This window comes from Chiloscyllium plagiosum, chromosome 4, assembly GCF_004010195.1.
Source record: "Chiloscyllium plagiosum isolate BGI_BamShark_2017 chromosome 4, ASM401019v2, whole genome shotgun sequence".
Taxonomy (NCBI): domain Eukaryota; kingdom Metazoa; phylum Chordata; class Chondrichthyes; order Orectolobiformes; family Hemiscylliidae; genus Chiloscyllium; species Chiloscyllium plagiosum.
Window position 1 is genome coordinate 33,104,709 of NC_057713.1, and position 23,735 is coordinate 33,128,443.

The following is a 23,735-nucleotide window of genomic DNA, read 5'->3' on the forward strand; positions in this document are numbered from 1 at the left end:
GTCAGATTTTTTTCAGATTGGAGAATCCATTTATCGCTGTAAATTTGTACCTAAGCTCCTCACCCTGTCTGGCTTCAGGCTGACAGCAATGTAGTTGACTTTTAACTTCCTAGTTAAAAGAACTAGAAACCCAAAAATGTATTAAACTGGGGTAACTAGGTATATAAAAGGCCCTCTCCGTCAATTCCTTCCTGTTTGCCTAGTCTTCTGGAAGACACTATAAAAATGTGTCCTTTGGCCCTCGATTCATTTATGAGTTCAGACAGTTTGTCCACATCTATTCTGTCAAGACCCTCATGATTTTGAAATATTTTATATCAAATCTGCTCTTAGCTTTCTCCTCACTAATGAAAACAGCCCCAATTTCTCCAATCTCTTCTTATAACTGAAATGTCTCATTCCTGGAACCATTCTTGAAAATGTGTTTCTCCTTTACATTCAAATCCTTCCTACAGTAGTGCACAGAAATGTACATAATATTCCAGCTGATGTATAACCAGTGTCTTAAATAATTTAATCGCAATGTCCTGCTCTTGCTCTCTATGCTCCTACTTATGAAGCTTGAATACAATATGCTTTATTAATAGTTCTCTCTAACTGTCCTGCCATCCTAGTGACTTATGTATATATACCCCAAGGTCTCTCTGCACCTGCACACCATTAAGAATATTACCCATTAATTTATACAGTGCGCTCCATGTTCCTTACACCAAAGTGCATCACCTCACACTTGTCCACATTGAACTTCATCTGCCAAATATCGGTCCATTCCATCAACATATCAACGGCCTTTTGAAGTTCTACTCTGTTCTTCTCAGTTTACAGTTCTCCCAAGTTTTATGTCATCTGAAAATTTTGAAATTGTCCTCTGCACAGCAAGATCTAGATAATTTACATTTATTAGAGAAAGCAAATACAGGTATCTCCATATCAACCTCTGACGTATTCCACTATAAGCCTTTTTAGCCTAGAAAATACCCACAATTATTTGTTTCCTATCCTTCAGCTAATTTTGTATCCACATGCTACTGCTCCTTTTATCCTTGATATATAAGTTTCTTCACAAATTTGTTGCAAGGCACTCTATCAAGTGGATTTTGGAAATCTGTGTACACCACACAACAGCCTTCCTATTGCCAACCCTTATTGTTACCTCTTCAAAAAAACTTCGGTAGTTATACAAACTCTCCCTTAACAAATCTATGTTGACTCTTCTACATCAATCTGTATTTTTCCATGTGATTATTAATTCTATCTCTCAAATAATTGTTTCTAGAAGTTTCCTTACCATCAAAATTAAATGGATTGGTCTGTAAATGCGTGGCTGATCTTTACAACCTTTCTTGAACGAGAGACTAATTCTCTAATACTCTGGCATCACTCCTAAAAACAGGGAATACTGAAAGATTATTGTCAATGTCTTTGCAAATTCCACTCTCACTTTCTTGAATATCCTTAATTAAAAGCACACAACACCAGGTTAAAGTCCAACAGGTTTATTTGGACGCACTAGCTTCCTGAAGCTAGTCCTGAAGAAGGGCTTATGCCCGAAACGTCGATTCTCCTGTTCCCTGGATGCTGCCTGACCTGCTGCACTTTTCCAGCAACACATTTTCAGCTAGCTTCCATATAAACCTGTTGGACTGTAACCTAGTGCTGTGTGATTTTTAACTTTGTACACCCCAGCAGTCCAACACCGGCACCTTCAAATCCTGAATATCCTTGGATGCATTTCATCTAATCCAGGTGCCTTATCAACTTTAAGTACTGAAAAATAATCATGTCAATTCTAAACTCTTCAAAGTAATTGAGTTTCCTCCTTGGTCACCATGACCTGGATAGCATTTTGCCTCATAGTTAAAGACAGATGTAAGATATTCATTTAACATCTCAATCATGCTTCTTGCCCTTAGATGTAATTTCCTTTTCAATCCTTCATCAATGCTACTCCTCCTTTTATTACCCTTTTACAATTGATGTGCTTATGAGATTTCCCTTTAGTTAGCTGCCAATCTTCCATTATAAACCCTCTTTGCTTCTCGTATTTCCCCAGGCCATCCTGAGATCTTTGACCAGTCCTAATCTGGGAATAGGCAGCACACTTCAGAACAATTAATTACAATGGCCTTTCCAATGAAATTGTTGCATGGTGATTGGTCATCTCTAGGCTCAGGACACCTGCTTCCTGGTAAATGCTTACGTTCCTACAGTCTGTCATCCAGGTGACACATGAGATCTTCTGCAGGGATCTTGAGATTTCTCAGATATTGGTGATAAGTTACCCAGTCTCCTAGAGAGAGTTGGAAGGATGTAGAGTGTATCCATTGTGTCCAGTGATGGTGAGTAAAGATTCATCTCAGGCACTGGATCTTCTGTGATATCTCCATGTAATGGTAATTGATTGGACACGTGATTATTGAGGTAGCAGGAATTATCAACTACTTCCAAAAGGTAACCTACAGGTATGATGCTCAGGAGTCTTGATGCAAGTCCTGGTTTTAGTTGGAAGAGGGTCTTTTGCCTTATCAAGTTAAGAGTGGGTCATCTTCTGTACATGCTAGGATAACACGTAGCGACCTCAGACCTACATTGCCATCAATTCTCCTGCTGCTCAGATGCTGCCAGACCTGCTTTTCCATCACCACACTCTTGACTGATCTCCAGTATCTGCAGTCCTCACTTTCTCCATAGTTCTGAGATGGTTCTATGGTACATTTTGGTCATTGCTTTCAGTCTTTGGATATTGAAAAGATTCCATTGAATTTGTGCACACCAGGTGGGAGCATGTTCTTGACCATCCATGCACACATCCACATTTGATGCCAAATTTGCTGGGAAATGCATCAGATCCCAATCTGTTGTAGAGAGTATACATAGAGATATACAGCATGGAAACAAACCCTTCGGTCCAACTCGTCCATGCCGACCAGATATCCCAACCCAATCTAGTCCCACTTGCCAGCACCCGGCCCATATCCCTCCAAACCCTTCCTATTCATATACCCACCCAGACACCTTTTAAATGTTGAAATCATACTAGCCTCCAACACCTCCTCATTCCATACACGTACCACCTTCTGAATGAAAAAGTTGCCCTTTAGATCTCTTTTATATCTTTCCCCTCTGACACTAAGCCTATGCTCTCGAGTTCTGGACTCTCCCATCCCAGGGAAAAGACTTTGTCTATTTACCCTATCCATGCCCCTCATGATTTTATTAAACTCTATAAGGTCACCCCTCAACCTCTGTTGCTCCAGGGAAAACAGCCCCAGCCTGTTCAGCCTCTCCCTATAGCTCAAATCCTCCAACCCTGGCAACATCCTTGTAAATCGTTTCTGAACCCTTTCAAGTTTCACAACATCCTTCTGATAGGAAGGAGACCAGAATTGCACACAATATTCCAAAACAATTTCAATCATTTCAACACAGGCAAACTCACAACCTCAATCAGGACCTTAATGACTGACAGAGTTAAAGGCCTTCATCAGAGTGATGTTGATGTAGAGAGAGCTTGTTTTCTGTAGAGGCCCTTTAGATCCACTGAATGGTAAATATTGGATTTGCTATATATCATGTTGACTTGAAAAGACATTGAAATTCTGATAGAAGATGTTTGCAAGCAGATGCCATCTTCACACTTGTGCCACCTTATTCAACACACCCATCAGGTCAAAGTGGAGAGAGCATTTTGTATGCTAGTGTCCATTGAACTAGTCCCTCACTGCACCTCTATCCGTGGATAGAACTCACTGATCTTATGAACAAGCCATAAAAAAAGGATGGTATCTGAGCTCAGATGTTTAAGCTTAGCATGACCTCAGTTGTACAGAGAATGCAAGTGAGGACTACAGATGCTAGAGGTTAGAGTCAAGATTAGAGTGGTGCAGATCAGGCAAAATCCGAGGAGCAGGAAAATCAACATTTCGGGCCGGAGTCCTTCAAACCTCTATAAAGTCACCCCTCATTCCTGATGAAGGACTCTTGCCCGAAACATCGATTTTCCTGCTCCTTGGATGCTGCCTGACCTGCTGTGCTTTTCCAGCAAAACACACTCTCAACTCTGCTCTCCAGCATCTGCAGACCTCTCTGTCTCCCTGCACAGAGTTTATACCTAGTCTCCCATCACATCTGGCATGAAACAAAGCTCTTAGAAGGCCTAAAGAATGCTGAGATTGTCTCAGACTTCAAGAAGGGGAACAGGACTGAATGTGACAACTGACAACTACCAACTACCAGCGGCAAGAAAATCCTTGCTGTCTAATGCTCAACCCTGCCATAATAAATCAAGGGACTAGAAATTGTGGGTGAGATGTTATGCGCTCCAACTGGCAGATTTGAAAATGAAGTGGCAAGCAAAATCTACTTTGTAGACTTGTCACCATTAACCCATCTGGCCAACGGAAGTAGTAGATATCTTATCCGTCCTTGGAACTCTTATAGGCAACTACAGCCTTACCCTGCCTCTTCTTGGATTTTATCAGCAGCAGAGTTGCCACACAATTCAGGAGCTGTCCAGGCTGGCTTCGGCTTGGCGGTGAGGACACGCTTGCGGGCTACCTGAGCCCTTCAAAGACATCAAGCTGCATCCCTCAAGCTCTTCAGTCCCTTTAACCTTTTAAATATAACATTTATTGACAAATATAATGAAGTTCCTCATTCACTTAGAGCATTATAATTTTGGCCCACCATGTTTCACAATTCCAAAATGACAGCGGAGTAGGGTCCTAAGCCAGAGCTCATCCACTCTGTTCATTTCTTTTCTTTTTTGATCCTCTTTTTCTTCTTACTTTTATTCTTTCTACTTACCTCCAATTCTTGTATCAGTGGAGGAGAGTTGAGCCAGTGTGACTTGAGGGACTCCTGCCTCAAGGAGGCCCAGAGGGGATGGACTTGATGAAGTCTCGAGGAACAGCTTTGATGGACTCCTGGCCTCAAGGTAAAGCCCAGCACGGAATCCCTTCTTTAGAAAAACTGTAATGTGAACTCTTACCTTTATTTCTTTGTGTTTCTAATTTATATCTGAGGTTTGTACCTAGGTTTCTTTGTGCCTAAGATGTCACTGGAAGTTATGACTTTGTACACTTCTTGTTGTATTCCTGTACTTGCATCCATATGACAATAAACCCAATTCTAATTCTAACTCTAACTCGGAGCAGGACTAGACAATTCAGTCCTTTGAGCCTACTTAGCTGATCTCATCTCAGCTTCAACTGCACTTTCCTGCTCCCCATAGCCTTTTAACCTATTACTAATTAAATATCTCCTCAAATTTACTGAATGTCCCACAATCTGAAGTAATGAGTTCCACAGATTCACAATGTTTTGAGAGAAGTGCTTCCACTTTATCTCTGCTTTAAATCTGCTGCCCCTTAGCCTAAAGCTCTCACCTCCCATGCTAGCTTGCCCCACAAGGGGAAACGTCCTCTCTACATCTTCTTTGTCAATACTCTTTAGCATCTTATATCCTTCAATTAGATCTCCTCTCATTCTTCCAAACTCCAAGGAGTGTAGGCCTAAACTGCTCAACCTCTCTTCATAAGACAACCCCTTCATCTCTGGAATCAATCCTCTGTGAACATACGCTGAATTACCTCCAATGCAATTACATCCCTCCTCAAGTAAGGGGATCAAAATTGTATTAGGAGAAAGTGAGGACTGCAGATGCTGGAGATCAGAATTGAGAGTGTGGTGCTGCAAAAGCACAGCAGGTCAGGCAGCATCCGAGGAGCAGAAGAATTGACGTTTTGGGCATAAGCCCTTCATCATTGCAAAATGTCTCCTGCTCCTGGGATGCTGCCTGGCCTACTGTGCTTTTCCGATCAAAATTGTACGTAATACTCCAGGTGTGGTCTCCCTAATGCCTTGTACAGTTGCAGCAACACTTCTCTACTTTTATGTTCTATACTTGTATATTCTATTCCTTTAGCAATAAATGCTAAAACTCTATGTACTGTCCTTAATACTGCTATACCTGCATTTTAGTTTTCTGTGATTCGTGCTACAGGACACCCAGATTCCCCTGCACTGAAGCACTCAGAGGTTTCTCTCCATTTCATTATTAAATTGCCTTCCTATTCCTCTGACCAAAATGGATCACCTTATGCTTATCCACGGTAAATTCCAGCTGCCAATGTTTGGCCCATTCACCTAATGTATCAATATCCAATTTTAAATTTCTTATTTCTTCATTGCAGCTTACTTTCCTACCTATTTTAGAATCATCTGCAAATTTGCCAATAGTACTTTCTTCCCAAGTCATTAATATAGATTGTAAATAGTTGGGGGCTGAGAACCGAACTTTGTGGCATCCCACAAATTATATCATGCTAACCAGAAAAATTCCCATTTTCCTTGGCTCTCTACTTTCTGGTGGTTAGCCAATCTTTTATAAATTATCTCAAACCCCACGTAATCTTATTTTGTGCATTAACCTTTTGTGCGGTACCTTATCAAATACCTCCTGGAAATCCATATATATGAATGTTAAATCCATATGGACATTGTTCAAAGTCATTAAAGCTGTAGTACTCAATTTTGAACATGAATAGTTGTATCTCACATATGATGAATGACTGAAGAAAGTAACATTGGTCTGAGCCTCAGCAGTCAAGAAAAGCTGGAGAAAATAGTGAAAACAAGTCTTGAATGAAGCAGCTAGGCCAGGCTGCATTGTCAAGAAAAGCTTGGGACAGCAAATAATATTGAATTTGAGCTATAATTCATGGGATGAAGAGACGTTGGGAGCACCCCAGTGTCGTGAATAGGTTCCACTAAGCCTGCCTGCTTGACTTATGCCTTATAAATGATGATTAAAAACTCATTAAATAAATAATTTGACTTCACTATACAGCATAGAAGAGCATAGAAAGAGAACAGTAAGATCCTAAATAATGATCAAAGTAGTGTCTCCTTCGTGTGTCAGACTATGCACTGCCTAATGTAGTACTTATTATCTCTGAATAAACACCTAAATTGATATAGTATTGACTATTTGCTTTAATTTTTCAGATCTTCTAGAACTTTCTGTCAAAAATGACAAAGCAGTACAAGATGTGTAATCACTGCAATGTGCTTGCTCTCATTGGACAGCTCATCTAGCATTCAGCTAACAATTTGGAGCATTTATCAGCAGATAGCAGGTAGCATGTCAAATGGGGAATATCTGAAATCTATGTTAACTTAGAAGGCCCCAGGTGAGGCATACCATTTGGCCTCAGAGTTGTACATAGTAACATTTGGCTATGATATTTGCAGTATCAGAGGAGAGTTCCCAAAAATCTTTTAATTCCAAAAACAAAATGTGCTGGAAATCTCAGCAGGTCAGGCAGCAACTCATGGAGAGAGAGCAAGGTAATATTTCAGAACTAGATGATTCCTCATCAGAGCTCTGATGCTGCCTGACCTGCTGTGATTTCCAGCTTTTTTTGTTTACAGGCAGCACCAGACCTCTGATGAAGAATCATCTAGATCTGAAACATTATCTTGCTCTCTCTATGGTGTCTGCCTGACCTGCTGTGATTTCCAGCATTTTTTGTTTTCAGTACAGATTCCAGCATCTGCAGTATTTTGCTCCAATCTTTTAAATGCATCTTTCTGAATATCCTATTTTCAATAGTAAAAGATCTGAAAGTGAAAGGTAGCTTGTTTTCTTTTCCCACTATTGGGGTACATTAGCAAATGATTTCAGCGCAGCAATGACAGTTACATAAAAGTCATCTTAGGGATTTGACTCGAGTGGTTTCTTGGATAAACAGATAGAATTGTCAGGCCTTTAAGATCCCATATTTAAAGTTGAGTAGTCTAGCACAACACCCACCTGTCAGCAACACCACTGAAACAAATATACTGACCACTCATTTTGTTGTAAATGGGATCTTGCTGTGTTTAGTTCTCTGCATTACACTACTCTTCAAAAGGTGCCTCATTGGCTCCATATCACTTCTGGACATTCCAAGGTTATGAATGGTGCTATATAAATGTAATTCTGGATTAGTGGAGCTGGAAGAACACAGCAGTTCAGGCAGCATCCAAGGAGCTTCAAAATCGACATTTCGGGCAAAAGCCCTTCATCAGGAATAAAGGCAGTGAGCCTGGAGCGTGGAGAGATAAGCTAGAGGAGAGTGGGGGTGGGGCGAGTTTGTTTCACGACATGGTTGAAGAGCTTCAGGGCAGAGAAAATGACCTGGGAGTTGCAGTGGGAGAGAGACTCCCTGAGATTCTTGTAGAGAGAGGAGGAAAACTTCTTCCCACTGCAACTCCCAGGTCATTTCCTCTGCCCTGAAGCTCTTCAACCATGTTGTGAAACAAACTCGCCCCACCCCCACTCTCCTCTAGCTTATCTTTCCACGGTCCAGACTCACTGCCTTTATTCCTGATGAAGGGCTTTTGCCCGAAACGTCGATTTCGAAGCTCCTTGGTTGCTGCCTGAACTGCTGTGCTCTTCCAGCACCACTAATCCAGAATCTGGTTTCCAGCATCTGCAGTCATTGTTTTTACCTATATAAATGTAAGTTCTTTCTCTCTAAAACTAATAGAAGAGAACAGTGAAGGTACAAAAATTTGTTCATAAACTTCAATTGCAAATTACCCTAGCCACTGTCACTTGTTTTTTGTCGACTTAAAGTAAAGAAAAGTTTGGATTTAACTCATATTTGTTTTCCATGACCTTTTTTCTAAAAGAGAATTGGAAAGGCACACTATTCTTCTTGTGAATAGATTGCTAAAGTAAAGATATGGGAAGCTGTGACTTCTATCTCTTGTTTTGAGATTCGTACCTTCAGATTTGAATTTGTGCTTTTTATCAGTAAAACGAGATTATTTGTAACAAGCATTTGAGCAAGAGGAAACTCAATTTATTCTCAGGATATTTCCATGTGAAGGGGGTTTCGCTGCGTGTTCATTAGAAGGTGATTGTTATGCACAGAAGGTAGGTGGGACTTCATTTGCGTGTCAGAGTCACTAAAACTTGTATTTACTCGTCTTACAGAGGAATTCCCCTGGATATTTTCCTCTGAATTGGTCATTTTTTTCCCCAACCTTTTCTGTTCTCTCCTCCAGAAACAACATTACATATTTGACAGGAAAGACCCCTGGGCTTTCTGATGATTCATTGTGTCATGACTACATGGAATACACTAGACTAATTAGCTGCTCTTTTCTTGTCCCAACATTTTTTGATGTTAACATGCACTCTTCTGCACAGGGAACAGGCCTTCCTCAGGTTTGATTCCAATACTCAACTGAATTGGTCGACCTCAACAAAAAAGGCAGTGCAGTTGGCCATAGCAACCCTGGCATGCGAAAAGGAAAATCCCCATTAAAGTTCCGTTTCTGACTGCTATACTATTAGAAAATATATATCAGATAAACAACTTGGTTGTGGTATCTCCTGTGCCCAAATTGCCATTTGACAGACTTGTGGAATAGAGAATAGCCTCCAGTAGGCCTGGCCTCCTTCCTTATACATGCACACACAATATAGTTTCATATAACTCATATACCTACATTTATTTACAATGAAGGCGTGATGACTCCATCTCAGGTAACCCAAAACTTTGGTTGCGTTAAAGTTGTCGGCCATTTCCACTGGCAGAATAGAAAATCTATTGGAAGTATGCCCAATATAAAAATCAAAGTTCTGGACTGGTATTTCCAGATAAATTGAACTAGCTCAAGCTAGGCATAAAACTGTGCCAACTAATTGGAGTGGAGTTTGGCAATGATGCAGAGAAATGTTATGGTTAAGTCATCATTCAACATGACGATCTGTCTGTGAAACTCGGCAAGGCCAAAGTTACTGATGTTTGGAGACAAAGTGAAGTTGGTCCAACAACTGGAAACTGTGGTGCAAATAAAATGGCAGACATTGCAAAGGATTATGAATTTCCACCAGGTTTGTCAATCGTTCTGAAACCCAAGCTGAAAATATTGGAACAGTTTGATGAATGGGCATTTTCTCCAACAAAGAAGAGGGTGAGAACAATAGCCCATCTCAACATTAAAGAAGTTCAGCTAATGTCGTTCTTGGCAATACAAGCAGATAATATTTCCATCTCTTGAGGAAAGGGGAATGACTCCAGCAAAAAGGTTGGACAACAAGGCGTTATTTAATAGGACACATTTCGAACAGACTTAGCAACTCAAGATTCAGCTTCTATGAGACACTATCAACAGCAGCAGAATCACACTCCAAATCAATCTGCAACCTCATGCCCTGGCATATCCTCCACTCTGCCACTACCATCAAGCCAGGGGATAAACTCTGGTTCAATGGAATGTATGGGAGGGATGCCAGAAGCAGACTAGGGTAAATCCGAAAATGAGGCTGCAACCTGGTGAAGCTACAAAACAGGACTATGTCTGTGCCAAATAGATAAGTAGCAAGTGATAGAGCTAAGTGACTTTGCAACCAATGGACCATATCTAAGCTCTGCAGTTCCACTGATCTATCTGTGAATGATGTTATACCATTAAACAGCTCACTAGAGGAGGAAGCTCCACAAACATTCCCACCCTCAATAATAGTGGAGCAAATAATAAGGCTAAAGCATTTGCAAATATCTTCAGCCAGAAGTGCCCAGTGGATGATCCATCTCGACCTCCTCCAAAAGTTCCTAGCATAACAAACACTTGGGTTGAGCTAATTTAATTCACTCCATGTGATATCAGGAAATAATTGGAGCCATTGGATACTAAAAGACTATAGGCCCTGATAACATTCAGCATTGGCATTGAAGGCGAATGTTCCAGAATTTGCCATGCCCCTAAGCTAAGCTGTACAAGAACAACTCCAATACTGGCATTTACCTGGCAATGTGCAAAATTGCCCAGGCATGTCCTGTTCATAAAATGCAGGAAAAATAAATTCAGTCTATCCTATCAGTCTACTCTCGATTATCAGTAAAGTAAAGGGAAGCGTCATTAACAGTGCTATCAGGCAGCATTTGCTCAACAATAACTTGCTTAGTGATTCCCAGTTTGGGCTCTGCCAGGACCACTCAGCTCCTGACTTCATTACAGTCTTGGTTCAAACAGGGACAAAATAGCTGAATTCCAGAGGTGAGGTAAGAATAACAGCTTTTGACATCGAGGCTGCATTTATGCCTAAAAATCAAATACCAACGGCAACTGATCTTTCACATGATCAAAGTAGGAGCAAATTACTGCAGATGCTGGAATCTGTACTAAAATCAAAAAATGCTAAAGATCACAGTGGGTCAGACAGTATCCATGGAGAGAAAGCAAGCTAATGTTTCAAGTCTAGACGACTCTTCATCAGAGCTTAATGAAACATTAGCTTGCTTTTTCTCTGTGGATGCTGCCTGACCTGTTGTGATCTCCAGGACTTTTTGTTCTCACATGATCAAAGCTATTGAAAAGAAGCAGGAGAAACAAGCATAATTGTTTCATATTCATTAGAAAGAAAGCATGGAAAATGTTGATGGAAGCTACAATACTTCTGCCATGCCAGGTTCAAACAATCTACAACTGCGAAGTCTATAGAGATGCTCCAGAACTTCACACTGCAGCATGAAAAAATGAAACATACCTTTGATTGCATTGGCAACATGATAGTTCAAAGTCAGTGTGTTAGGCAAAGTGAAGATTACTGAGTTTCTTTTGTGTTTCTAGCAATACCTTTCAATATCTTTTACTGCACTAGAGCAATTGCAGTTGTAGATAAATTCAAAAATAAAGGCACTTTGAACATTTTTACTGCATCACTGTGTTTTCTTTTTTTGGCATGGAGCATGCGTGTAGGCAAAACTGGATTGTATAATGTGTTTCCTCAACTATTTCAAAGCTCCTCGTATTATGAATTTGTGGAAAGGTCTATGTGAATTGACTTATTGTAATTTAACTTGAATATAAATGCTAAGAGATAACTTAATGTTCAAGTCTGGGTAATGTGAAGAAGTTGAATGTGGTAAGATCATGTCATATCATAAAACTGCTGAAGCCTAACCTTTAATTAATTATTAACAGAAAAGCTAACAGTCTGCGGGAGCACTTTGTGAATATATAGATGGCTGTTCATTAGGCCAAAGCCAGACACAATAACCCAAGGACAGAGTTGGCAGCCAGTGATTTTGAACTTGCTGAGTTCACCAGTTCCCTTGTGCCAAGATCAATATATTGAGAAGAACAATATTTCTATCCTCGAACCAACCTTATCACAGATTATGTCCCACTTGCTAGAATTGTTACTTTCCTTCAGTACAATCTCTAGATTTATCATGTAGCCCATGTTGCTTTGGATGTGGGTAGTGAGGATTAAGAATTTTAAGATCAACCAGAATCTTGGGATGGTGATGGGATCAGGGTTAGGGTCAGTGGAGCTCCTGTGAGAGAGGAGTCAAATATTAAGTGAAAAAGTTGGACAATGGCACTGAACAGTTGGACTAAATGGCCTTTTCCTATGCTATTGTATCATAGTAAATAAATAGATTGGAGATAGAGGGTAGGGGATCATTGAATTGAGAAGAAAAGGACAGTGAGAAAGAGCAGTTCTGAAGATTAGTCATATTGGTCTTGAAATATTAATTCTTTCTCTCTCTTCCAGATACTGCCAGATCTGCTGAGTTTCTCCAGAATATCCTACTATTATTTCAGCTCTCTAGCTCTGACAGAACCTTGCTGTTATTTTCATGGGAAAATAAACATCTTGGAGAGGGGAGGGACAGAGGAAATAAAGAGTGATGTGGAAAGGAGCTCAGTAAGGATAGGAAATTGGAGGGTGGAAACTCAAGACCTTGGAATGTTGATGCGGGCTCAGGGAACACAACCTGTGCACTTTTCTATCTCTCAAAATGCACTCCAAACCAGTGTGTGACTTTGTCTAAGGATTTTGTATCTTAACACAGGGGCCGTGTTCGCAGTGTACTTTATAACCTGCAATAGAGTGAGTGAAGAATGTAGGTGTGGAAACAGGAAGGCTGGCCTTGTGCTCCAATACAGCAATTAGCTTCTAATTTGGTTTAAAGGTCCATGGAATCTCAGTTGTCACATCCTAATATATAGTATCTGTTGTTTGATTCTGATGTGTGAGATCTAATGGTGTAGCATTTGATATGTGACACCACAGCAATTTGTATTATCTGCTATGCGACTGCTGATATTTAATTCTCACATATGGTATGTCTCATATGACTGGTGCATGGTACATGGTACATGTCATCTGACATTATGTGGAGTAGATAGATCCTTGATAAGCAAGGGATTAGAACATTAGGTGAGAATGAGGATTAATCAGATCAGCTATGATCATATTGAATAGTCGAGCAGGTTTGAGGGGCTGAAGGACATAATCCTGCTTCTTAGTCATAAGTTCACATGTAAATCTTGTATATGAAGCCAGATATTTTAACCACTGTGGGGTTGGGAATCTATTGCAAGTGGAATTTAATATCATATTTCCGAAGGACGTCTCAGGATCTTGACATCCCTGGGAGAGATATAAATTTTCAAAAGGTCCAGACTGGGGAGAAGGATAGGGAACATATTTGGCACAGATAAGGTGAAAGCAAAAATCTATTCTCCAAGGTAAGGGAGTTCCAAAGTCGAGGGCATAATTTTAAGATGAGAGGAGAAGGATTTAAAAGGGACCTGAGGGGTAACTTTTTCACACAGAGAGTGGTTCATATGTGGAATGAACTGTCAGAGGAAGTGGTGGATAAGGTACAGTTACAACATTTAAAAGACATCTGGACAGGTACATGAATAGGAAGGGTTTAGAGGGATATGGGCCAAATGCAGGCAAATGGGACTCATTTAGTTTGGGAAACTGGTTGGCATGGATGATTTGGACCGAAGGGTCTGTTTCCGTGCTGTTTGACTCTATGACTCTGCATCTACTATACTACATACCCATGACGTAAATTCCCTCAACCAATGACCTAAGAGATTACGTAATTTGTATTTTGATAAAATAATTTAATCTTCAAAATGTGAGCATCTGGCAAAGATTTGACTTATTGCCCAAACCAAGTCGCCCTTAATCAAATAGTGCAGAGCTTTCTCCTTCAGTGTCTGCAATTCTGTATTATGCTTGGCGTGACTGAACTACTTTCTAGGTCACTTCAGAGGTGAGTCATCAGGTCAGATTGGAAACCACACAAAAAAGAACAATATTCACCTAGAGTGTAATGAAATGGTGGAATAATGAGGAAAGAGAATTTAAGCCTACAAATTTAACAAAGTTTTTAATGGAGAGACCACATCAATGAATACAAAATACTGAATAATCAAGTAAACATTTTCTTATAATGAATGATGTAAGTAGGACTAGAAAAGTTAAATTTAAGTCAACAGAAAGTTATTTCAAAACAGATATTAGAAATAAATACTTAGAGCAATTTGCCAGTCAAGATGTTAGGGAAGAAAGAGTATTTTGAGTTGTTACAATGAGCAAGTGTAGAATACTAGAGGAGGATCTTGATGAGCTAAATGGGATCTCCTTGACTAGAACTTTTCTTATTTTATAGAGACAAGATAATAAAAACAGCTGTATGATTGTACAGAACTTGAATATTAATGAAAAAAGATTCATTTTCTGAGGCTTTTGCCTTTTATTTCTCAGGACAATTCACAAGAAGTACCAATACTTTTACACTGCATGGGAGGGAAGTGGTGATTAGCTGGCAAGTGCACTCTGATTGGAGGAGGTGTTCCAAGGCGAATGTACCAATTAATGCTCAATGTTAGTTGACTATCAATTTAAATTTGATTAGTCATGACATTGCCCTGAAAAATGCATTACAGAATCACTGTGACTTATTTTGTTGAGACAGGTGCTATGCATGTACATGTTTTTTCTGTCTGTAAAGAACTGGGCCTTGTGCAAAAACAATAATGTTTAGTACATGTATGTGCTGTAAGCCTGATAGATAATCCCAAATTGATTGTCACTGTAATTCATCACACATGTGGGATTATTTAACAAATGCTATGCAGTTGCAGAATCGTACCTAATATTGGACCGTGTATTTTGAGCATTGCACATTGTGTATGGCCAGCAACTTGCTTATAGCAAACAGCTAAAGGAATATGCTGTTTGATATGATCTGCCATTTATTTTGGGTCTATGGTTTACATACGTAGCATCATAGCGGTACTGAGATTCATATTCATATTCCCATTACTTGTTCGTGTGGAGGCAAATATAGTTTTGGCTTGATGGCAGCATCCTGTCAGTGACAAATTTCACTCACATTGCTACTGCACAGTTGCAGCATGAAATAGCTAGTTTCACCTATTGCTCAAATGTTTGAGTTACCTCACTGATCCAGGGTCATCTGAGGTAGACTGGCATCTTTTCATAGCCAGAAGTGAAAGCATTAGGCCCATGGATAAATTTGTGTGATATATGACGAGAAATGATCTGCTCATAGTAGCCATTATCTTTCTCTGATGGCTTTAATGTGGCCTAATTGATCATCAAGCTTTTACATGTACAATTGGCTCAGGCCTATTCACAAAGTTGCTCATAAGGCCAGTCTTACAGCACGTGGAACTATAGGAATCCAATACATTTTCCACACAGTCAATCTGCATTATATTTCTAAATTTGCTTTCTTTGAAATATTTCTTTTTAGTACATTGCCACTTTTTGTTCTTTTACTCTCAATTAAGCATAGGAATCTGCTGGTGTTAAAGACATTTAGTATTTGTCACAACATTTGTTTCATTACGATTAGTCCAAAAGGACAGGAGTGAAAAAGGAGTGACTTATAACCAGGATGGAAATTTAAAATTCCACAGAGGACCAAATGGATTGATATCTAGCCTCACCAAAGACTTTTTCAGTCAGACCTAGTTATCTGTTTATTCAACAGGTTTAGGTTGAAGTCTTTTCATCCACAATATGGATAATTTGAAATATAAACCATCCAAGATTTTTTGTCTTTTAATAAATGCTCCTACTACTGTTTCCAACGTTGTTCTATCTCCTTCAGATATACAAATAGAAGTGGTTCAATCAATCCTAATGACTCATAAAATATTAAACAAACACTACAAAATTTAAATTGTAACGTTTTACTTGTTACACCAGCTGAGTAGAGGGCATTGAAGAAAAGACAGATGAGGATGAGAGATTATGTGAGCTATATTAAATTACCCTAAGTAGATTGTTGTGTGTATGCTCATGTTTTCAGTTTGAAGTTGAAAATTATCCAAAGCTCTGTATGTGAGCCTTGACTCTGATAGCAATTTCACCTTAGTTTGATGACTTTGGGTTCAATCCACACTAAAAGTTTAAACACATAACATATGTTGACGCTTCAGTGCAGTACTAAATAAGGGCTGTTCAGGAGTCACCTTTCAAATGGGAAATTAAACTAAAGTCTTGTCTGTAGGATGCAATTTGTCCAATGTCACTTTTCGAAATAGGGTAGGGGAGACATTCCTATTGTCCCAAACACCATTTATTCAACTAAAACATGGATAAAAAGATAAATTAATTGTGGAGTAGTTTTCACCAATTGAGAAAGACCACAGATACGATCATCACTGCAAGGTAAATTCAAGAAATTTGAAAGGACTGGCACCAACTAGAATCAGAGAATCCCAACAGTGTGGAAGCAGACCATTTGGCCCATCGAGTCCACAGCAACCCTTCGAAGAGCATCCCACCCAGTTACACCTTCTGATCCTATCCCTGCATTTTCCATGGCTACTCTTACCAGCCTGTACATCCCTGGACATTATGGGCAAGTTGCATGGCCAATCCACCTAACCGACACATCTTTGGGCTCTGTGAAGGAAACCAGAGCACCCACACAGGCATTCGCCGGAAGCTGGAATTGAAACCAGGTCTCTGGTGGTGTGAGGCAGAAGTACTAATTAATGAGCCACCGTGCTGCCCACAGTCCTGCGCTGTTATACTCTTTCCTAACATAGCCTTTGACTCTGTCAACTGTGAAGGCTCATAGCATATCCTCCTTAAATTTGGTCGCCCTCACAAGTGTGTCAGCATCCTCCACTCACGGCATGGTCCTCACCAATGGAAACACTACAGCAAGTGCTTAAATAAGTTTTGTCATTGCACCAACCCTTCTCCATTTTCTCTTTAAAACCGCACCTCACCTCCAGCAAATTACACACAGGCATGGAGATAACCTACCTACAAAACAGACAGGAAACTGTTCACCCCACACCACCTTCAATATGAAACAGAAAACTTCTTCATTCTTAGTCATAGAGTTTCGGTATGCAGATGACCCTGGTGCCTGAGCTCACTCAGACATTAAGCTCCTGATTGTTGAAATCTATGGTACTGAAAGGGTCAGTGCTAAAGACTGCATTTAGTTCCACTCAATCCAATGATGATATAAGAATTTGGGTGGGAAATCTTATGGTCTCGGGGGGGACAGACCTATTAGCCTAGGTCTCCTAACAGTCTTAGAAACTGAGATGAATAAATACTAAATGCAAGTTATGTCAAGTTCGCTCCAGTGATTCTTACCATGAATCCGAGCATGTTTTCTCAACAAACTTAATTGGCCTTTCAGTCCTAATGGCTAGTGTTGTGTCTGATATCTATTCCATCTTATCATGCTTTGTTTCTGGAGCAACGTACTTCTCACGAGATCCTGAAACTGACTGGGAACCCTAGCGCTGTGGTCATATTTAAAAGCTCGTTATGCTCACAAGACAAGAACTCTCAGTCCAGAGCTGTGATCAACAGTGGGAAACAACGTTCCATTTTGCAGGATTGGTTCTGGAGCTTCTAGTGGGCAGGGTGTGTGGAGGAAGGAATTCCTCCTCCCTGAGGACCAACGGTGGAGGTCACCCAGGTTAGAACACACTCAGTTGGCTGATGGAATGCCCAGAAATGTAGGAAGAAGGTCAATGTTCAGAATGAGAGTGACAGCCCTTGACATCAAGACTGCATTTGATTGAGTGTGGAATCAAGGAGACGCAGCAAACCTAGTATCAATGGGAATCAGGGCATAAACTCTCTGCTGTTTGGAGTTATTCCTACCTGACACATAGAAAGATGGTTGTAGGTGTTGGAGGTCCATAATCTCAGCACCAGGGCATCTCTGCAGGAGTTCCTCAGGGTAGTGTTCTAGGCCCAACCATCTTCAACTGGTTTATCAATGACCTTCTCTCCATCATAAGGTTAGAAGTGGGCATGTTCGCTGATGATTGCACAATGCTCAGCACTATTCTCAACTCCTCAGATACTGAAGCAGTCCATGTTCAAATCTAACAAGATCTGGACAAAATTCATGTTTGGGCTGACAAGTGGCAAGTAACATTCACATCACAAATGTCAGGCAATGTTCATCTCTAACCAAGACAATCTAACCACCATGCCTTGACATTTAATGGTGTAACATCATTGAATCTCCCATTAGCAGCATCTTTGGAGTTACTATTCACATGTTCTCACCACATAAACAGGTGGCTACAAGACCAGGTCAGAGGCTAGGAATTCTGCAGTGAGTGACTCACCTCCTGGCTCCCCAGAGCTTGTCCACCATTTGCAAAGTACAAGTCAGGAATGTCATGGAATATTCCTCATTGCCTGGATGGATGCAGTTACAACAACACTCAAGAGTTTTGACATCATCCAGGACAAAGCATCCCACTTGATTGGCACAAATCACCAATCACTCATTCCCTCCATCACATGTTTAGTAGCAGCAGTGAGTATTGCCCTCTGCAGCAATGAGTTCCACAGATTCATCACCCTCTGGCAGAATAAATTCATCCTCATCCTCATTCTAAAGTGGCGTCCGTTTACTCTGAGGCTTTGCCCTCTGGTTCTAATCTCTCCACTAGAGGAAACATTTTTTCCATGTCCATTCTATCCAGGCCTCTCAGTATTTTGTAAGTTTCAACCAGATCTCTCCCCATCCTTCTAAGCTCCATCGAGGACAGATCCAGAGTCCTGAACCGCTCCTCATATGACAAACTTTTCATCCTCAGGGTCATTCTTATTAACCTCCTCTGGACCCCCTCCAATGCCAACATATCCCTTCTTAGATTCAGGGACTAAAACTGCTCTCAATATTCCAAATGTATTCTGACCAGAGCCTTATACAGCCTTAGCAGTACATCCCTGATCTTATATTCTAGCCCACTTGAGATGAATGTTAACATTGCATTTGCCTTCCTAACTGAACTTAAGAGAATTCTGAACTAGGACTCCCATGTCCCATTGTGCTTTAGATTTCTGAAGACTTGCCCCATTTAGCAAATAGTGTAGCCTCTATTATTCTCACCAAAATGTATAACCTTACACTTTCTGACTATATATTCCATCTGCCATTTCTTTGTCCACTCTCAGCCTGTCCAAGTCCTTCTGCAGCCTCCCTGCTTCCTCAACACTATGTGCCCCTTCCCTATTTTTGCATCATCTGCAACCTAATCAACAGTTCCTTCAGTTCCTTTGTCCAGATTGCTCCCAACATTGACTCCTGCATTTCAGGTTACCATCCTGAAAAAAGACCCCATATCCTCACTATCTTACTATGTTGGATATTGCGTGCAATTCTGGTCTCCTTCCTATCAGAAAGATGTTATGAAACTTGAAAGGGTTCAGAAAAGATCTACAAGGATATCGCCAGGATAGGGAGAGGCTGAACAGGCTGGGGCTGTTTTCCCTGGAGCGTCGGAGGCTGAGGGGTGACCTTATAGAGGTTTACAAAATTATGAGGGGCATGGATAGGATAAATAGACAAAGTATTTTCCCTGGGGTTGGGGGAGTCCAGAACTAGAGGGTAAAGGTTATGGAGAGAGAGGAAAGATATAAAAGAGACCTAAGAGGCAACTTTTTCACACAGAGGATGGTACGTGTATGGAATGAACCTGCCAGAGGAAGTGGTGGAGGCTGGTACAATTGCAATATTTAAGAGGCATTTGTATGGGTATATCAATAGGAAGGGTTTGGAGGGATATGGGCCGGGTGCTGGCAGGTGGGACTAGATTGGGTTGGGATAGCTGGTCGGCATGAACGCATTGGACCGAAGGGTCTGTTTCCATGCTGTACATCTCTATGACTCTATCCAGTTTCTGCCTGTCAGCCAATCTTCTATCTATGCCAGTTCCTTGGCCCTCACACCAAGGGCTCTTACCTTATTTAGCAGTCTCCTGTGCAGCACCTTGTAAAACGCCTATGGAAATTCAAGTAGTTTACATCCACCGACTCTCCTTTGTCTAACTTGCTCATTATCTCCTCAAAGAATTCTAACTGACTTGTCAAACATGACCTCTCATTGATGAAACTGTGCTGACTCAGCCCTATTTTACCATGCACATCCAAGTACTCTGCAATCTCATCCTTAATAATGGACTCTGAAACCTTAACATTGAACAAGTTCATGGCCATGACCACTTCCATTTAGAAGGACAAGGGTAGCAGATACACAGGAAACACCACCTGCCATTTTCCCTTCAAGGCACTCAGACTCCTGACTTGGAAATATATTGCTGTTTCTTCACTGTCACTGGGTCATAATCTTGGAATTCCGTGTGTAAGGACATTGAGGGTCAGCCTACAGCATGTGGACTGCAGCGGTTAAAAAAGGCAGCTCACCACCATCTTCTCAAGGGCAATTAGGGACAGGCAATAAATGCTGGCCAACCAGTGAAACCCATTTCAGATGAGTGAATAAAAAAGACTCTGCATCCCAAGTGCAATCGTCTTCTGTGAGACCTCACACTCACTGTATCTCTGCTACTGCACTCACCTCTCAACCAGGACTCTTACTCTATCACTCTCAATATCTTCTCCACGCATCCTCACTTATCTCAACCCACAACAACACTAACCCCATGTACCCTCTGTACTGCCAAATTACATGCTGGGCACCTCTCCACCTGTACCAAAAGTAATATCTGGCACTCACTTTCTTCTTCCATAATGCATGACTCTCTCTCATTCCAGGAGGAAAACAATTCACCATAAGGCAAAAACAGCGTAGACAAAGCGTGCTGTCCATCATTTGCTCCTCATCTCTTATGAGCAGAGGATCATCATTCTGACTGGTCTGAGCAGTGCCTAGACTGTTATCAGAGGCTGCCCTTAATCAAATGTGTTAGAATCCACTGAGTAAACTCTATCTTCCTTGATAAAAAACTGAAAGAGCTGTGGATGCTGTAAATCAGAAAAAAAGATGGAAATTGCTGGAGAAGCTCACCGAGTCTGGCAGCATCTATGGAGAGAAATCAGATGTTTTGTGTCAAGTGCCCCTTCCTTAGAACTGATTGTAGCTAGGAAAGTGTGGTTTTTCTGCAGAAGAAAGGGTGGGGGTGAGGGGGTAAGGAGTAAATGATAGGTGGGGTAGACCCCAAAGAAAGAAAAGGAGTGGGCAATGATCTGGATAGGAGGGGGAATAGCTACTAATGTGGACTATTAGTGGCTAACATTGAGTTGTGTATAATAGGCCATGTGATAACAAGGCCTGATGTGTGGGGATTGGGGTAAGGACATGGGAGAGCTCAAGCCCTAAAGTTGTAGAACTTGATATTGAATTGAGAAGGCTGCAGGGTCCCCAATGGAAATGAGGTATTGTTCTTCCAGCTTGCGCTGTGCTTCACTGGAGCACTGCAGCAAATCTGAGACAGAGATGTTGGCCAGGGAACAAGCTGGTGAAAAGTGGACAGTTGGGGACCTAGGCCATGCAAGACAGGAATGCAGTGAAGATCCAGGTAGGCTCAGAGCAAGTGACTGCTAGGACAGCGAGGGAAGAGCCTGAAGAAATAGCCTGATACAGTTCATGGGCCGGGTACTGAGTGCAAAGTGTCCCTGAGTGCCAAGTGTCTTTGCTGCAGCATTACAATGATAATTGCTCGTGCAATGTGGAAATGTATAATGTAAGTAGTTTCTAGATGTGCCCTGAGTCTTCATAGAGGTTGGCACAAGGAGTGCCTGTCACCATTGCCCACAGAGCGAACCCAAGAAGTTGGTGCCTCATGTCCAACATGGAAAGATTTTGGAGCAAGAAGCCGCTTTTGGATTTGATGTTGATGGCTAGCTTATTAGGCCAGTTTCTTAAGATCACAATCTGTAATGAGTTGAGCTGTTAACAAGGTATTTAACAAGTTATAATGAGCATCAATTGGATACTCACAGCTGCCGAGCGAGAATCTCACCACACTGCTTGAGAAAAAGTGTAAAAGATATAGCAAGCTGATCTTGCTCTGACTTCACCAAACACCTCACCTGATTCCACTACACATTTTTCCATAGCCCACATGGCTCTGAGTCTGATAAGATTCTGCCCACTATCTATCCCAGTGATTTAACTTGTATCTGATTGTTATCATGCAATAGACTACATCTTGTTTAAGACAAGCATCGTGGTTTTCCTATACCACTTCAAACCAAGTAGGTGATGTCAACCTAATCAGAGAGGCAGGATGGTGACAGCTATCTACCCAATCATATGTTGGCAGTGGTTGGCATCACATGATCATATGACATAAGTGATTGGGAATTCCCTGTCTGTTGAAAATGCACCTTTTAACAAACAACCAAGAAATTAAGGCCTTATCCAACCCTCACTCACAGCAAAATATCTTGTCATCTGTAATGATGAGATCCTAGAAAATGTTGACCATTTTACATAACTTGGGAGCCTCTTCCAAATGAAGATAGACATTAATGAAAATCACCTCCAATGTGCCAGCTCAGCCTTTGATCAACTGAAGAAAAGAGTATTTGATGTCCAGGATCACAAAGCCAAGACTACGCTTAATAGGCAGCAATGATCCATGTGTTCCCATGTGCATCGGAGACTTGGATAATCTACAGCAGGCACCACAAAGCACTGGAGATTTACTACCTGCAATGCCTTTGTAAGAACCTCCAAATCCAGCCACAAGAAAGGCAGTCCAACAGTAGAACTCTCTCTCTGAAACTGAGTATTCCAACACCAAACCACTAATGAAACGTATGATATGGACTGGTAAGCTAGAAGAGATACTTGTTAGGAAGGAAGATGTGTTGGGCATTTTGAAAAACTTGAGGATAGACAAGTACCCCGGGCCTGACGGGATATATCCTAGGATTATGTGGGAAGCAAGAGAGGAAATTGCAGAGCCGTTGGCAATGATCTTTTCGTCTCCACTGCCAACGGGGGTGGTACCAGGAGACTGGAGAGTGGCGAATGTTGTGCCCCTGTTCAAAAAAGGGAATAGGGATAACCCCGGGAATTACAGGCCAGTTAGTCTTACTTCGGTAATCGAAAGGGTACTGAGGGATAGGATTTATAAGTATCTGGAAAGACACTGCTTGATTAGGGACAGCCAGCACAGATTTGTGAAGGGTAGGTCTTGCCTTACAAGTCTGATTGAAATCTTTGAGGAGGTGACCAAGCATGTGGACGAGGGTAGAGCAGTGGATGTACTATACATGGATTTTAGTAAGGCATTTGAGAAGGTTCCCCATGGTAGGCTTATGCAGAAAGTCTGGAGGCATGGGATAGAGGGAAATGTGGCCAGTTGGATAGAAAACTGGCTAACCGGTCGAAGGCAGAGAGTGGTGGTAGATGGTAAATATTCAGCCTGGAGCCCAGTTACAAGTGGAGTTCCGCAGGGATCAGTTCTGGGTCCTCTGCTGTTTGTAATTTTTATTAATGACTTAGATGAGGGAGTCGAAGGGTGGGTCAGTAAATTTGCAGATGATACGAAGATAGGTGGAGTTGTGGACAGTGAGGAGGGCTGTTGTCGGCTGCAGAGGGACTTAGATATGATGCAGAGCTGGGCTGAGGAGTGGCAGATAG

General features: G+C 41.2%; 1 long non-coding RNA gene across 1 annotated transcript in view; it reads left to right on the top strand.

Moving 5' to 3' along the window:
• The first annotated feature begins 8,469 nt into the window (after positions 1-8,469).
• LOC122549544 overlaps positions 8,470-23,735 on the top strand; it is a 55,676-nt gene continuing 40,410 nt past the window's right edge. The window contains exons 1-2 of the long non-coding RNA XR_006311567.1: positions 8,470-8,506; positions 8,863-8,926. This is a non-coding gene — a long non-coding RNA (uncharacterized LOC122549544). The remainder of the gene's footprint in view (positions 8,507-8,862; positions 8,927-23,735) is intronic.